Source organism: Pseudochaenichthys georgianus, chromosome 24 (genome assembly GCF_902827115.2).
Source record: "Pseudochaenichthys georgianus chromosome 24, fPseGeo1.2, whole genome shotgun sequence".
In the NCBI taxonomy this organism is placed as follows: domain Eukaryota; kingdom Metazoa; phylum Chordata; class Actinopteri; order Perciformes; family Channichthyidae; genus Pseudochaenichthys; species Pseudochaenichthys georgianus.
In genome coordinates, this window is record NC_047526.1 from 1,625,671 (window position 1) to 1,642,193 (window position 16,523).

The 16,523-nt window shown below is 43.2% G+C and overlaps 2 long non-coding RNA genes across 2 annotated transcripts; one reads left to right on the top strand and one right to left on the bottom strand.

Moving 5' to 3' along the window:
* The first annotated feature begins 234 nt into the window (after positions 1 to 234).
* LOC139433034 (uncharacterized) lies at positions 235 to 964 on the top strand. Its single transcript, XR_011642600.1, has 3 exons — positions 235 to 281; positions 519 to 569; positions 887 to 964. It is a non-coding gene; the product is annotated as an uncharacterized lncRNA (long non-coding RNA).
* A 3,802-nt stretch (positions 965 to 4,766) lies between these two features.
* Positions 4,767 to 6,259, bottom strand: LOC139433136 (uncharacterized). The gene is made up of 3 exons (XR_011642716.1): positions 6,082 to 6,259; positions 5,627 to 5,759; positions 4,767 to 4,801 (listed from the first exon to the last, which is right to left on the bottom strand). It is a non-coding gene; the product is annotated as an uncharacterized lncRNA (long non-coding RNA).
* Between the last annotated feature and the right edge of the window lie 10,264 nt (positions 6,260 to 16,523).

The window sequence follows — 16,523 nt, forward strand, 5'->3', positions numbered from 1 at the left end:
ACCCATAGGATTCTGCAGAGTTGCCGTGAAGCCCTTAGTAGGCGGAGTCGGCCACTAACGGCTCGACAGCGACGTCAGAGTCTAACTCCCGCCTTCTCCCGCCTGCTCCAAATAAGGGCAAAGAGGCGGTGCTGAGGCGGGACAGGGCGGGACCTGCTGCCACCGAGCGTGACGTTCCAGACCTAGCTCAGGCTAAGAAGCTAAGCTAACATGCTCTATTCAGTATTAAGCTAACAACCCAGCTTGAGGTCACTGCTCCTCGTTCCCGGCATATTCTGAAGGTAACCCTGTAACTTTACAAAACTTGTTCTTTTGATTTAAATGTTCTTGAACCTACACTATACAATTGTTTTTTAAGTGCTTCACCGTTTTTAAAATATAAATGTCATTTGTAACTAAACTTTGTAAACTAGCAGAGATATGGCCAGTGTTGCGTGAATTAAATGTGATTAATGAAATATCACTGTAGAAAAATAAAGGTGCTTTTATATTGATTAAACCATTTTTATTTCTTTCAGCATTAAGAAAAAAGAAGATGGCAACCTCCTCCACGCCAAACTGCACAACCTGTAAGTTGATGGTCCTGGCTTACTTTACATGACTTCAGATGGTTGACATTACACACAAACATACTATACATATACATGTGTGCACAATTGTAGATAAACAGCACACAGTATATAAATATATATATATATATAAACTGTGTGCTGTTAATCTGTTTTTTGAGGTTTTGCTCTCTTGTTACTTTTAACCATACAGGTGTGATTTCATAGTTATTTTGCATGTTATTGTCAAAGGAACAAAATGAGAAACCCTTTATAATTGATTTGATATTCCTCATGATCTGAAGCATTTGTTGCTCTCATTTATTTTCCTCCCATAGTGACTGTATGGATAATCGGAGACAGCTATGTCCGGCATGGAGCCCAGAGAGCTACAGAGACCATCGGCAGCAACCTTGGCCTCGACCTGAGGGTGTGCTGGTTCGGTTGGGATGGACTGCGCTGGAGAGGTGTCCTCCCTTTCTTTTCCTACTCCCTGCGAGGAAGAGCAGTCCCGGATGTCCTCCTCATCCACTGTGGCGGCAATGACTTGGGGGATGTGCCCAGTGTTCAGTTGCTGAACCAGATGAAGGAGGACCTGCACCAGCTTCACCATCGGCACCCTGGCATGAAGATCATGCTCTCCCAGATGAACCAGAGGCGCCGGTGGAGGGCTGGTGCAAATCCTGTCAAAATGGACAAGGCCCGGAAGTTTGTTAACAGTGTTATGGCTACTTTTGTTCATAGCCTAAATGGTGCCATTGTTGACCACTCCAACATTAGACATGACAGTCCTGGGCTGTTTTTGCGAGAGAGTTCATTTCACCCCTAGGGGAAATGATATTTTTTGTAAAGTCACTAGCCAATTGCCTGAAAGACCACCCCCAAAGACTGTGAACTGCTAAAATGTCAGTATCACTGTTTTTGGATTTGGCCTTTAGAGTATGTATTCTAAGGCCCTTGCTAAGCCCAGACTGTCATGGCTAATGTTGAGTTAGATATAACATCTGTAGCCATAACACTGTTAACATGGCTGCTCTTCCTCTTCCCCACATCCCACCCCCCCCTCTTCCCCCAATGGACTCTGTAGCTCTCCAGCCCCATGCTGGGCATGGCTGTCTGTCAAACCTTTTATTTTGTATTTGTTATGATGTTTTTTGTTATTTTATTTGTTAAAATAATTATGTATTTATGTAAATATTGAAAATAAATTACATTCATATTTTCACTTCTTTTGTCTACTGCTTACTGAAAATGTTAGCTATCCAATCCAAATGGGACTATCAAATGAAAGGATAAGCTTACCATACAATACAGAAAACATTACACATTAAGGCTCAAATCTTTTCCCAAGCCGGAGCAGTCTGAAAAGAGTCCCAAGTTTAAAAACACAACATCTTGACAATGAATACTACACTGTCATTTATCAGTGACAATGCAAACAACAGGAAGGTCTCCCCTAGTCCCATGTATGTTGGCATCAATGTCATAAGCATACCATAGACTGTAATTATGAAGTGCAATACCCACAATCCCCACAGGGTCGTACCGTCACAGAAGATAATACCTTTTAGAGAGTTTCTAAATTGTTCAGTATGCAGATAAATATTTGTTTTACACTAGAACATTTTTTCTCTATAAATGTTCCCACATGTTGTGAGCATCTACTTTAAATCTTTTGTCAACAAATAAAAAACATCTTAATTTCCTTTAGGACAACATTTTGTTCATAACACCACTACATTAACAATAAGCATAGGCAAATGATAACTGTCAACATTTAAGATTGTGCTTTTACTCTTTATTTAATCAGATCTATTTACATTGAAAATGTGATAAATACACAAGCCACATTGAAAGTTACATCTTGCATTTTATGAAAAGTAAAGGTTTCGAATCATTGTATGACTTAAAGGGATAGTGGAAATCCGCGAATTTTGGGTTTAACTTATGTATTTTTATTAAAAATAAGCATAATAAACCATTTTTTTAATTTCATGGGCCTAGTTTCATTTTATTTTCAATTTTACTGCTCCCGACCACGCCCTCTCAATGAAACGAAATACTTCGGTAATCTTCGGGTGATGACGAAAACAAAGGAAGACGGGCACAAACATTGGACGAGGCACGAGTATTTTATTATGTTTTCTGGCTGATTTAATGAATCATTAGCCTGTACCATTGTGTACAACGCCATTTATTGCCTGTCGATTAGGCGACCGGAGGCCTCGTCATCCGATAATCCGGTACACAGTGTCGAATGTGTACACTACAGTCATCATATAGACATGATAGACTAACAGTACTGTGAGTACAGCCTACACTTGACAGGCAGCCTGGCTAGCCTAGGATTAGGACCATACTACGTCAAAAGACCGATTGGCTCTAGCTGTATATCATGCTAGTATACAATTCATTTAAATGTATTCATGTAATTAATGCCCATAAGGCTGTTACATATACAATAATAAATGTGACAAGATAATTTATGTGAACCTGACCCTGGTATGTTATGAAATGTACCCTACATGCAGTCATCCTCGGGCATAGCCATAGGCCTACAGTGCATGCATGCCAACTTTTGCAATATATAATATAGCGCCTAGCGTGAGCTATGCTTAGGGACCTACCAGTCAAGATTATTTGTGCGTAGGGGTGCATCATCTGGCACCTGGTCCTGGTCATCCTCGCCATTGCCCATGCCGTGAACTAACTCCATCACCTCGGGCTCGAACAAATAAGGACGTAATGGTCCATCGTCTGGCTCAATATTCTCACCATCGTCGCTTACTGAACCGGATTCAGATTCAGTTCCTAAAACTACATTTTCGCAGGAAAGCCGAGAGGATGTTTCTGACTCGCTATCATCACTGGATACCTCGTACAATCCTTCTTCTTTGTCTGGTATATTTGCCCTTCCACGTTCATTCTGCATAGACGCCATGGTTTGTTATTGTTTCGTCTTCCTGAGTTTTCCTCACTTCCGGTTTGGCTGACTCGATCATTTCGTTTCTAAAAAAGTTCGGGGAAGCTGCAATAAAGTGCTTCTAACATGCGTAAGGCAATTATTATATTTTTTTAATCAGGTGTGATTGTTTTGGTACGTAATTATGCTTGTATATAAGTTAAAACGAAACTATTTCGGGTTCAATTTCCACTATCCCTTTAAGTACACTACAAAATAAATTAAAGATGTGCAACAACTGTATCAGTAATTAAAATGATATAACTTATGCACAGGCTTGGGAGGGCTACTTGCCAAAAACACAACCAGTAACTTCATGTGAGTATCAAGATATAAAAGTAATGTAACCTGATAACTTTCTTTTTCTTTTGGATTACTTCAAATGTAATGCAAATAAACAGGAGAGAAGAAATATGAATATGATTTTTTTACTTAAATGTATAATATAATACATAAAGCAGATTCAGGCAGTAGGTACAGATTCACAATGAAAGTGTTATCCTCCAGAACAGTACGGCTTCAGAGACGAGATACACTTTGATCATTTTACAAGCACTATCTGCTCTTTTTAGGTTTTGAATAAGATTGTAATCCTGAGTTTCCCTATTATTAAAAAAAGTAAAACTAATCCGATTACATCTCTTCCTATGTAACTAAGGATTACACTTTCCTTTTTTTTCTATACGATCTTGATTCGTGTTCGATGTAATCCATTACTATCTAAGCCAATACAAGTCATACCTTTTGGAAAATGGTCTCAAGTTATAAATTATGCTTTCAATCTCTTTCACGTGGAGAAGACATCCCATTGGCCGAGGCGTTGCAACTTCCCTCAAGCGTCCTACATGAAAGAAAGATCACATGTTAGAAATGTGTGCACAAACTATTCAGTATGACCCGTCTTAGTTTAAAGCCCAAGTGTAAGAGTGAACAGAGGCGGAGTCTGTCTGTTTTCCAATTTGTTTTGTTTGTTGGCTGCTGCTGCCCAAACCAACACCCTCCTCACAAGCATTGACTGTTGGAATGTCATTACGCTCCACATGTGGAACAACAAAGGCTTCTTCAGGCGTGCCTTGTATCATAATGATATTGCTCTGATCAGCAGCAAGACTGTTTTCACCACTACCATGGTCGACATCTGCAACCTCCTCATTGCTATTAACAGTCGAACTAGGAGTGTCACTTACCTCGTCATTGTTACTCACCTGCTTTTCCTTCCAGGCTGTTGTTCTTTGCCATTGGTGAAATAGAAAATGGTGGGCACTGCAGTGTTTTTCAGGCATCTCCTTCCCTAATAAAAATAATAAACAAAAACACATAAAATAACTTTTTGAGGTCTGTAGATATTCAACTTTCTTTTGAATAATGTTGTTTTAAATGTAAGAGTGCATTATAAAAGACAATAGAGGGCCAACATGTTAACTATGCAGTTAATCCATTCAACAATTACGTGTTTCCAAGATTCAGATTCAAAGGATTTATGTCATAGCACATAGGCTACAGTGTGGGAATGGCAATGAAAATCATCTGTCCCGAGCTCCTCCAACAATGCAACAGTTATATAAGACATAAAACAATAAAATAAATTCAAAATTAAATTAAGAATAATAAATTAGTGCAGGCAGAAATCTATATACACGTAAATATAATAAGACATGCAAGAACAGAATGTAAAGATAAATATTGTATAGTAAAATTAAATTAAATCATTTTTTTTTTACAGTGATAGCTGTTAAGATAAATAAGTTATAAGATGACAACAGATGAATGAATGTTGCTATTAAAATAATGTAAAAAAAAGGTAATATAATTCATCTGTTTTTAACATAGAGTATGTGGGGGAAATGGCAATTCTCTATCTATGATAAAGAGTCTTTGCATAAATTGAAGAGAAATGTGATGGTTTGCAAACAAATCGATTTCTATTTTTCTTTACTTAACTGGCAAAATCTTAATTTGGCCTTTAATAAAAAGAACATTACTCATCACTGATGTGCAAGCTGTGCCATAACAATTATTTAGCATTGTATAATGTATAACATGTATTTAATTAGTAACAACAATTTACACTCACAAATGGAACCAAGTTATTTTGTTTTTAAAAAAGGATCTGTACCCATGAGTCCGTGCTGAAGGGATGACTCTCAAAGTGTGCACTGCACAGGCGAGAAGAAACGTTGGGGGTCCATGTATTCCTCCGGATGTGCAGCACCCACTGGTCCAGCCTGTCTGGATCACCGAAAGGAAACCTTTATTCAAAAATACATGAAAACCGACCCAAAGACAACAGGAGGGTTAATGCCATATTCACTTAGTAACGCATGAACAACTTTTACAAATATTTCTATATAGTCTGTGTTGGTAAATGTAATCTAGGTTGCACATTTCCTGCTGAAATACATGCATGGGCCTACCAAGTTACTGCGTGGCACTTTGGTTTTGATAAAACAGTGTAGTTCCACTATATAAACGTTACATTCATAATCAAACGAGATAATATGCAAGATAAATAGCTATTTGTTGTTATTCTTAATGCTTGTCATTCACACGTTAATAAAATAAAATAAGTACCGATACATAGCAGAACAATTGTGGCGATGTTCAGCTTAATAAGCCTTGTTCAACATCATTTCTTTAGCTAATACTATAGCGGGCTGCAGGCGAACCAAGTCCGCGTTTCGCTGCATTCCTTGATCTCCAGTTATAACGCCGGGCTCCGCCGCTGGCCGAAGCTAACGGAGCCGCAAAGGGCTAGCTACGGCTCCGGTTAGCTTCGGCGGCGGACTCCGGCGGCCACCACTGGGATAATTGGGTCCCCTTTTAACATTTGCTCCCATTTAGCATTATGGGCGTCATAGCCATAGACTATAAAAGTCTTACCCAAGGCTGAATCATAAACTAAACTGTATATATATATATACACATGCATAAAGGGTTACGTCCTTAGCTAGCTACATAACAAGCTAAGCTAACAAGCACACAAATACCTGCTAACGGGGTTAACATGTATAATATTATCATTTTACTCACCGAAAAAAGCTGTGAGTAGACTTCTTGGAAGTTCTGTTAGTACATTCAAGCGCACAGCACGACATCTTAATTGTCTGGTATATCACCACGAACACGGCTAAAGGGTCAAGTACAGTACTATGACTAACTAACGTTGTAGCCTCTATGGTTGTAGCCTAGCAGAGTGGACAAGTTGCTGTTAGCTGACAGTGAGGCACATATCTGTCAATCAAAGTGACCACGCCCTAATGTATGCACAAACTTTAAGACCTAATATAAATAAAAGGGTCGCGTTAGAAAACAATTCACTCACAGATCCATAATCATGAAGGTGGAATCTAACTATATCGATAATAAAATGTATGGAGCCAGGGAGAGAAACATGTTTTTTTCCGCTGTAAAGTTGGGCATTTTAACATGGGGGTCTATGGAAATTGCTCCTTTCTGCAGCCATCGCCTATCGGCCAATATATGAACTGCAGTGTGTGGCACTTCCGTATTGGCTTCCCGGCTCTTCCCCAGAGTTTGCCGCTTGGTTTGAAGTTTGCAAAAGAGCACCTGGATGTTCCACAGCACGACTGGCAACATGTTCTGTGGACAGATGAAACCAAAGCTGAGTTGTTTGGAAGGAACACACAATGCTATGTGTGGAGAATCCAAACTGTACATGTAATAGATGTTATTATTATCCACCTTTTTGTTTTATGTCCTTTTATTTAAAACATTCTTTGAGACTTCATCTTCCGGTTCAAATTTCAATAAATGTAATTTGTATAATCACTCTTTTGTCTTTTTTCTACATGAAAATATTAGATTCCATTCAAATCTGTTGATTATTCATATCTTCCTCAGGAATAGTATGTAGAGTTTTTAATGCTAAATGTGTATCATGTTCTCACAGGATATATGAGACAACACAGTTTGTATCCATTGTGTATGAATGCTTCAGCTCTTCAGACCAACATAGTGAGATGTGAGCATGTTCCTAATTGTGTTGGTATGCAGCCGGTCTGCTCTGTTTCATAAAGCAAATCTGCCACTTTTATATTGTAGAATTTGTGGCCAAGTGGACTCCGGAGTTTGCTGCAGGAGTTGCACTGTATGATCTGTGGTGTAGTGGGCTGTCACTCAAAAACCGAGTAGCCAATGGGGAAGTCGCAACCCTTGAAAGTCCCGCCCACCTGGGACGTTTGTGTCAGAATCGCAAACAAAAAACGAGGGAGAGCAAACGAGAAGAGCTGCATCAAGAGCAAAAGTCTGATCATTGAGAAAGAAGAAACAAGAACTGCAAACAAAAACCTGTGTTAAAACAAAGAAAAAAGACTTATAGTTTACATGATTACACAAATGATTTGTTTGCAACTTATAGTTTTATTTTTGAAATTTATTTTATTTTGCTTGACTCGGTTTTTTTCTCTTTTAAACTCATAGTTTTGCTTTATTCTGAGAAAGTGTTGCTTTATCTTTATGATACAAAACTAATCCCATAGATTACTCCATTGAGTGTTGACAAGAAACACGTGTAGACGAAATATGTGTTTTGTTTTGATATTTTGAGTTATGCAAAGGTGACCATGTAGTGACCATAGGCTGTTGCTTGGCATGGTGAGAATATTGCTCCACTTTCTCCGGTCCCCGAGATTCGGCTTCCAGTAGCTCTGGAGAGAGCTTTCGCACCTGTGGCCACCAACGGTCATCATTTCTCTGCTTTGTTTCAAGACCCGCATCAGAAAGATTTTGAATGGTGACACTTTTCCAGTTGGTCTACCTGCTCTTCACGTAGCTCTGCATGTCGTCGTTTAGGTGCTGTTTTTCTGGAGATAGGCACTCCTCAATCCACTCCTCCATAGTAAGACCCCCCTGGAGGTCGAAGTTAATCTTAAATGTTTCCATCTTATGCTTTGTAAGTTTGTTTCGTAACGGAAGAAATGTAAATATATTTATAAAACTGACCAAGTCAAATCAAGCAATCTGATTGGCCGATAGTGTTTTTGCGGACCTCTTTGATTACAGATTTGAAAACATCGTTGCTTGCTTTAAAAGTAGCACAATTCATGATGTCAAACCTTGGAAAGTATCTAGATATCCCTGCCCTAATGCCAAAGGAACTGCACACTGAATATGTTTTGCCGTTTGATGTCTATGTCTGGACCGCTGCGTAAAAAGGAGGGTTTCTGCCCCGTTACTTCTCCGCTGCTTTCTTGTTCCAGTATGAAAAGCAACTACAGGCAGTTTGCTTTTCAGCCCAACGGTATACTGTTTTTCTCAGACGTGGAGGGATACTGACTTGTTGTGAAAAGTAACTTACAATTCTACCCGTGGTATACGCTCAGTATATCACGGCTAAGAACCAATCAGCAGGGGCGGATCTAGAAAAATATTCATGGGGTGGCAAGAGGGTGGCAGGAGATTTTGAGGGGTGGCAGAAGTATATGCTGATTTAATCGCAGTCATATCAATCAATGTTAGACCCCCACAAAGAGGTTAAGGATGGCAGCTTCCTCATACGTTGCACTCGGAGAGAAATAGTTGAGACAGAGACGATGAACTGTTAAGTCCTTAGGCATGGTTTATTTTACTCTGCACTGCAGGTGCATCCTTTCGCTCAGCCGAGCTAACTTAGAATAACAACATTTATTGCCTCACAGTGGTACAATAATAACATGACATCCCTTTGTGAGCTTGAGTAAAGAATATATATATATATTTAACAACTGAGGACAAATGTACACATTTCCACAAGTTTACAAGTTTACAAGTTTATCACGTTAACAGTTTTCTATGCTCATCGAGTCATTCGTGAGCAGAGCATCAAGTTGTCTATAACAGCTGAATGCGGCGATTTCCATGTTGTTCAGCAAAACGCCTCACAAACTTATTGAGATCCAAAGCTTTACTGCGTTTGGATTCAATGCTGAGTACAGCCAAACTTGACAGTCTCTTTTCTGTCATTGTAGACCTCAAATAACTCTTAATGATCCTAAGAGTTGAACAACTTCTTTCACAGGATGCACTGATCACCGGTAAAACTATTGCTATTTTACACAATCTGGACAACTCATAAAAAACATCCTGGTATGGGTCCAAAAATTGAGCAAACTCCATCAGAGTGGTAGGACTCCCCTTTTCCTTCTTCTTTCTTTCTAGTACTCTCCTCGTCTGATGTAATTCGTGTTTAAGATCCTCAATATTAGAATTATAGGCATTAGCCAATAAAAGAACAGCCTCCTCACTCAAAAAAGTAGCACTTGATGGATTTAGTGCCTGGACACCTTGCATTATGTTGCAATTTGTGTGAGAAAAGCGTCTTTCTATTTCTCCAATCATGTTATCCATAACTGGATAGTACACATTGACGCAAAAAGAGTGTTTGCCATCTGGAACTACATGCTGTCCCAAAGTGGAAGGGGTGACACTATCTTGAAGGGTCCTTGTTGTCTGTCTTGACCTCTTTGGCTTTTGCTGAGTTGTTTCAATGCTACTTCTTTCACACAAAACAAGTGCTTCACTCCACACTTCATCAAAGGAGGCTTCACTGCGATATTGTACCAGTGTCTCTTTAAGTGCTTCAACTAGTTCCACGGCCTTAGCCAAGTCCAATGTTTTGGACTGGAGCATATCTGACAACAATTTAGAGTCACTCAAGACCTTTCGGAACAGTACAAGGCATCCAACAAAATTCAGATAAATCTGAACCAATATCCCCCTGGCTTCAACAGCTCTATGTGGATGGTTCTCAGAGGAAATCTCTTCAAGCAGCTGTACTATTGCAGGTAACCTATCCATAACATTGCAACATGCTACATGTCTGCAGGCCCAACGTGTATCACTAAGCCTTTGGAGTTCCCTTGGTGCACCGTCAAACATCTCCCGCTGCACTTCCAGCCATTTGTTGTGTACAAGACCCAGATATGAACACATACAATCGTTCCATCAATGAGAAGAAGTTTCCCGCATCTGTTACACTTTTGACAGTCTACTATGAATAAGTTTAGGCAGTGTGCACTGCAATGCACATAGAAAGCATTTTTGGCTACTTCTTTTATTTTCGCTTGAACACCAGCATGTGCCCCGCTCATCACTGCAGCGCCATCGTAGCCCTGACCGACAAGGTTTTCTTTATACTCCAGCCCATGTTTCTCAAGAAAACAAATAATCTTACCACTTAACGCAGCAGCATCCAGGCCTTCTGCCACGTCAAACTCCAGACAGCTCCCGTGAACAACACCATTGTAATAGTATCTCAGAACAAATGAAATTTGCTCTTTTTTCTGAAGATCTTTAGTTTCGTCTACAATAACTGAAAACTGCCTGCTCTTTTTAACCTCTTGAATTATTTCTTCCTTAACCATTGCAGCCAAACATTCCAGTATTGGATACTATCCAGTTTTGGATAGTTTTACTGGTGTATGTTGCATTTTTAGCTTGCGTTTTAAGTCTTTTTTTAATCATAGGATCATGGTTTCCCAGCAAATCTAACATAGCTAAAAAAACACCTTTTTTTCTGAGTCAGGATTCTCCCTGTGACCCCGCTGGGCTGTGTTTTCTGTGGCAGTTAGAATCAGAATCTCAGCTAGTGTTTTAATGTAGTTTTGATTTTCCATCCATCCATCCATCTTCTCCCGCTTATCCGTGGTCGGGTCGCGGGGGTAGCAGTTCCAGCAGAGAGCCCCAAACTTTCTTTTCCCTGGCGACATCAACCAGCTCTGACTGGGGGATCCCAAGGCGCTCCCAGGCCAGCGAAGAGATATAATCCCTCCACCTGGTCCTAGGTCTACCCCTTGGTCTCTTCCCAGCTGGACGTGCCTGGAACACCTCCCTAGGGAGGCGCCCAGGTGGCATCCTAACTAGGTGCCCGAACCACCTCAACTGGCTTCTTTCGACGCGAAGGAGGAGCGGCTCAACTCCGAGTCCCTCCCTGATGACCGAACTTCTCACCTTATCTCTAAGGGAGACACCAGCCACCCGGCGGAGGAAACCCATCTCGGCCGCTTGTATCCGCGATCTCGTTCTTTCGGTCATGACCCATCCTTCATGACCATAGGTGAGGGTAGGAACGAAAATGGCCCGGTAGACAGAGAGCTTTGCCTTCTGGCTCAGCTCCCTTTTCGTCACAACGGTGCGGTAAAGCGACTGCAGTACCGCTCCCGCTGCTCCGATTCTCCGGCCCATCTCACGCTCCATTGTTCCCTCACTCGAGAACAAGACCCCGAGATACTTGAACTCCTTCACTTGGGGTAAGGACTCATTCCCTACTTGGAGTGGACAGTCCATCGGTTTCCTGCTGAGAACCATGGCCTCAGATTTGGAGGTGCTGATCCTCATCCCAGCCGCTTCACACTCGGTTGCGAACCGATCCAGTGAGTGCTGAAGGTCGCAGACCGATGAAGCCATCAGAACCACATCATCTGCAAAAAGCAGTGGTGCAATCCTTACTCCACCGAACTGCAGACCCCCCCCCCCCCACGACTACGCCTCGAAATCCGATCCATGTATATTACAAACAGGATTGGTGACAAAGCGCAGCCCTGGCGGAGGCCAACCCTCACCGGAAATGGGTCCGACTTACTGCCGAGGACCCGGACACAGCTCTCGCTTTGGGAGTACAGAGATTGGATGGCCCTGAGTAGAGACCCCCTCACCCCATACTCCCGCAGCACCTCCCATAGTAACTCCCTGGGAACCCGGTCATACGCCTTCTCCAAGTCTACAAAACACATGTAGACCGGATAAGCGTACTCCCAGGCCCCCTCCAGGATCCTTGCGAGAGTAAAAAGCTGATCCGTCGTTCCACGACCAGGACGGAATCCGCATTGTTCCTCCTCAATCTGAGGTTCGACAATCGGCCTGACCCTCCTTTCAAGTACCTTGGAGTAAACTTTCCCGGGGAGGCTGAGTAGTGTGATGCCTCTGTAATTGGCACACACCCTCTGATCCCCCTTTTTGAAAAGGGGGACCACCACCCCGGTCTGCCACTCCTTCGGTACTGTTTCCGACTTCCACGCAACGTTGATGAGACGTGTCAACCATGACAGTCCCTCAACACCCAGAGCCTTCAGCATTTCCGGGCGGATCTCATCCACCCCCGGAGCTTTGCCACTGTGGAGTTGTTTAACGACCTCAGTGACCTCCCACCGGGAGATTGGTGTTGATCCCCCGTCATACTCCAGCTCTGCCTCTAACATAGAGGGCGGAGTTGTCGGGTTCAGGAGTTCCTCAAAGTGTTCCTTCCAACGCCCCAACACTCCATCAGTTGAGGTCAACAACGTCCCATCCTTACTGTACACAGCTTGGATGGTTCCCTGCTTCCCCCTCCTGAGGTGTCGGACAGTTTTCCAGAACAACTTTGGTGCCGCCCGAAAGTCCTTCTCCATGTCTTCTCCAAACTTCTCCCACACCCGCTGCTTTGCCTCGGCCACGGATGAGGCTGCTGCCCTTCGGGCCTGTCGGTACCTTGCAACTGCCTCGGGAGTCCCCCGGGATAACAAATCCCTGAAGGCCTCCTTCTTCAGTCGGACGGCTTCCCTGACCACCGGTGTCCACCAGGAGGTTCGAGGGTTACCGCCCCTTGAGGCACCTAGGACCTTGAGACCACAGCTCCCCACCGCGGCTTCGGCAATAGAGGCTTTGAACACCGACCACTCTGGTTCAATGTCCCCAACCTCCACAGGAATGCCCGAAAAGCTCCGCCGGAGGTGTGAGTTGAAGGCCTCCTGAACTTGGGCCTCCTCCAGACGTTCCCAGTTCACCCGAACTACACGTTTGGGCTTACCAGGTCTATCCAGAGGCTTCCCCCGCCACTCGACCCAACTCACCACCAGATGGTGATCAGTTGACAACTCCGCCCCTCTCTTTACCCGAGTGTCCAAAACATACGGCCTCAGGTCCGATGATACGATAACGAAATCGATCATGGACCTTCTGCCTAGGGTGCTCTGGTACCACGTACACTTATGAGCATCCTTATGTTCGAACATGGTGTTTGTTATGGCCAATCCATGACTAGCACAGAAGTCCAGTAACAAACCACCACTCCGGTTCAGATCAGGGGGGCCGTTCCTCCCAATCACACCCCTCCAAGTGTCTCCATCATTGCCCACATGTGCGTTGAAGTCTCCCAGCAAGACTAAGGAGTCCCCTTCAGGAGCCCCATACAGGACTCTTTCCAGGGTCTCCAAGAAGGCCGAATACTCTGAACTGCTGTTGGGTGCATAAGCACACACAACAGTCAGAGTTTTCCCCCCCCATAACCCGCAGGCGTAGGGAGGCGACCCTCTCGTCCACTGGGGTAAACTCCAACAACGAAGCACCTAACCGGGGACTTGTGAGTATCCCCACACCCACCCGGCGCCTCACACCTTGAGCAACTCCGGAGAAGAATAGAGTCCAACCCCTATCCAGAAGTAAGGTTCCAGAGCCGACGCTGTGCGTAGAGGTGAGCCCAACCAGATCCAACTGGTACCGCTCCACCTCCCGCACAAGCTCCGGCTCCTTCCCCCCCAGAGAGGTGACGTTCCACGTCCCCAAAGCCAGCTTCTGCCACCCGGGTCTGGTCCGTCGAGACCCTCCGCTTTCACTGCCACCCTTCTGGCAGCGCACCCGACCCCATCAATGTTTCCCGTAGGTGGTGGGCCCGCGGGACGGAGAAGCGGAGGTGTTGCCCACGTTGCCTTTTCGGGCTGGGCCCGGCCGGGCTCCGTGGCAAGCCCGGCCACCAGACGCTCGCCGACGAGTCCTCCTTCTGGGCCTGGCTCCAGAAGGGGACCCCGGGCTTCCTCCGGGCCGGGTATCCTCACTTCCTGTGTCGTCTTTCATGAGGTCTTTTGAACCAATCTTAGTCTGGCCCCTTGCCTGAGACCAATTTGCCATGGTAGACCCTACCAGGAACACAAGGTTCCAGACAACACAGCCCCCAGGTTCATCAGGGCACACAAACCTCTCTACCACGGTAAGGTGCTGGTTCTTCAGAGAGGGTTTTGATTTTCAATCACCTGTTTCTTATTTTGCTCATCCATTATTCCCATCATTGAGGTATTTCTGTCACTCATTTTCTTGTTTTCTCCCCATGCAAACATTGCATTTACATGGCTTTCAGATCGGACATGAGAACAGAAACCACTGTCTTTCATTGTGGCCTTTTTCCAGTTACGATACCCGTCAATTGAGGTGAAAACAGTCTTGGGGGCATCAGGTAAAGAGAAATGTCTACAGGGGAAACGATACGCTGAATCATTGGACTGTGAGTACTCAAGCCATGAATGAGTTTTGTACCAGTCCGTTCTGAAGCTTCTTCTGGCTCCTCCCTGAAGGGTCTTTGGGAAACTCTCCCGTGTCGGCTGAGCTGGCTCCTCACACCTGGACTTGGATATGTCTAGAAAATGGGAGTAAAACATATTCAAACTGTAATAGAGCTCAACTGATTACACATTATAATCAACTAATTATAACACAGCTTGGAGCTGTCATTTATTCAATATGTGTTTAACCTACTGGCTGTGTTAATGCGTGCAGCACAACATTTTGGCCTGGGTGTGTATTGTTTTGGGTCATTTTTGAATTTCAACCTCAGCTGCTATAATAGGTCTAAAATACATTGTACACAAAATACTCACAATCTACCCTTTTCCTCATACTCAAAACTATCTAAGGAAGGCAAACATCATTTTTTTGAATTAATAATATATTTATTAGACTGAGGCTTGCCCTGTCTCTTAAATAAACTGTTTTGCAAAATGTCCTTTTGTGTGATTTTTGCATCTTATTCAGATGCATTATACTTTATATTAACAATTGTCATACCATGTGGACCAACTCGACTGGCCGTTGGTTGCAAGGGCTTAGGAATATTCCTTTCCCCCTCACTGTCTGAGCTCTGCATGCCGTCTTGTTGTCTCTCGCTCTCTCCCTCTTGCACCTTGTCTATGTGATGCTCTCCCTCTTCCGTCTCTTCTTCTCTGTTGTGTTCTCCTTCCTCCTCCTGTCCGTGTTCATCTTTGCCTTCTATCTCATCACTGACACTTTCCTGTTGCTGTTCTTCATCTCCTTCCACCTCCTCATGTCCCTGGTCATTTACCTTGTCCCTTCGCTGTTGCTCAGCCTCACTTTCTATCCTCTTTGGTGAGAAAAAACTTGCAATGCCACGTTTCCTCTTCATTTCTATAAGATTCAAAGTCCATTTATTACGTTGTTTTCTTTTATATTACCAGTAATCATTATTAATAATGGTGTTCAAATTAAAATGCTGTATGGGCAAATGCTTGTTTTCCCACTTACTGTGTGCTTCAAACTCCAGCTTGTGGCCTAATCTTTGCTTGCAATCCAAACAGATTCCTGAAATAAGATTCAAAGTTATTATTGAAGAGCAGAATCGTTTAGCCTTGATCAGGTCGTACATCTTGCTAAATGATTGATAATATAAAAATATTTCATTCATGACATTTTTTTAAACAAAAACCTAGCTAACGTTCCACGCACACTGTACAGTAAGTAAAGAGTTACTGATAATAACGTTACTCAACCGGATTTGTATCGTTTCAATATCAGCATTAACGTATGATTCAAATGGACATATCTAACTTCTCTCTTTTCTGTAACGTTCTGAAAACATTAGCTTTGTTCTACACTTATTTCACAGGAGACGTAGTTGATCAGTCTTACCTCATTCCTTCCGTCTACTTCACCGAATGCTTCTCTATTTGTTCTGTCCCGTTCAAAATGAAATCGCCGCCAATCACATTTCAGCTCGCGCCAAAGACTGGCTCTCGTCTTGTGCTGCATTCACTTGCACTCGGAAATGAGAGATTTTTTCTCATAAATGTCCGATGAGCCACAACTTTTATTTCAAAACAAAGCTGCCAACTGGGGTGGCAGCTGGGGTGGCAAGGATGTGTTTTAGGGTGGCAGCTGCCACCCCATGCCACCCCGGTAGATCCGCCCCTGCCAATCAGATTGCTTGATTTGACTTGTCCGTTTTATAAGTATATATATGTTGTTGCTATGTACCT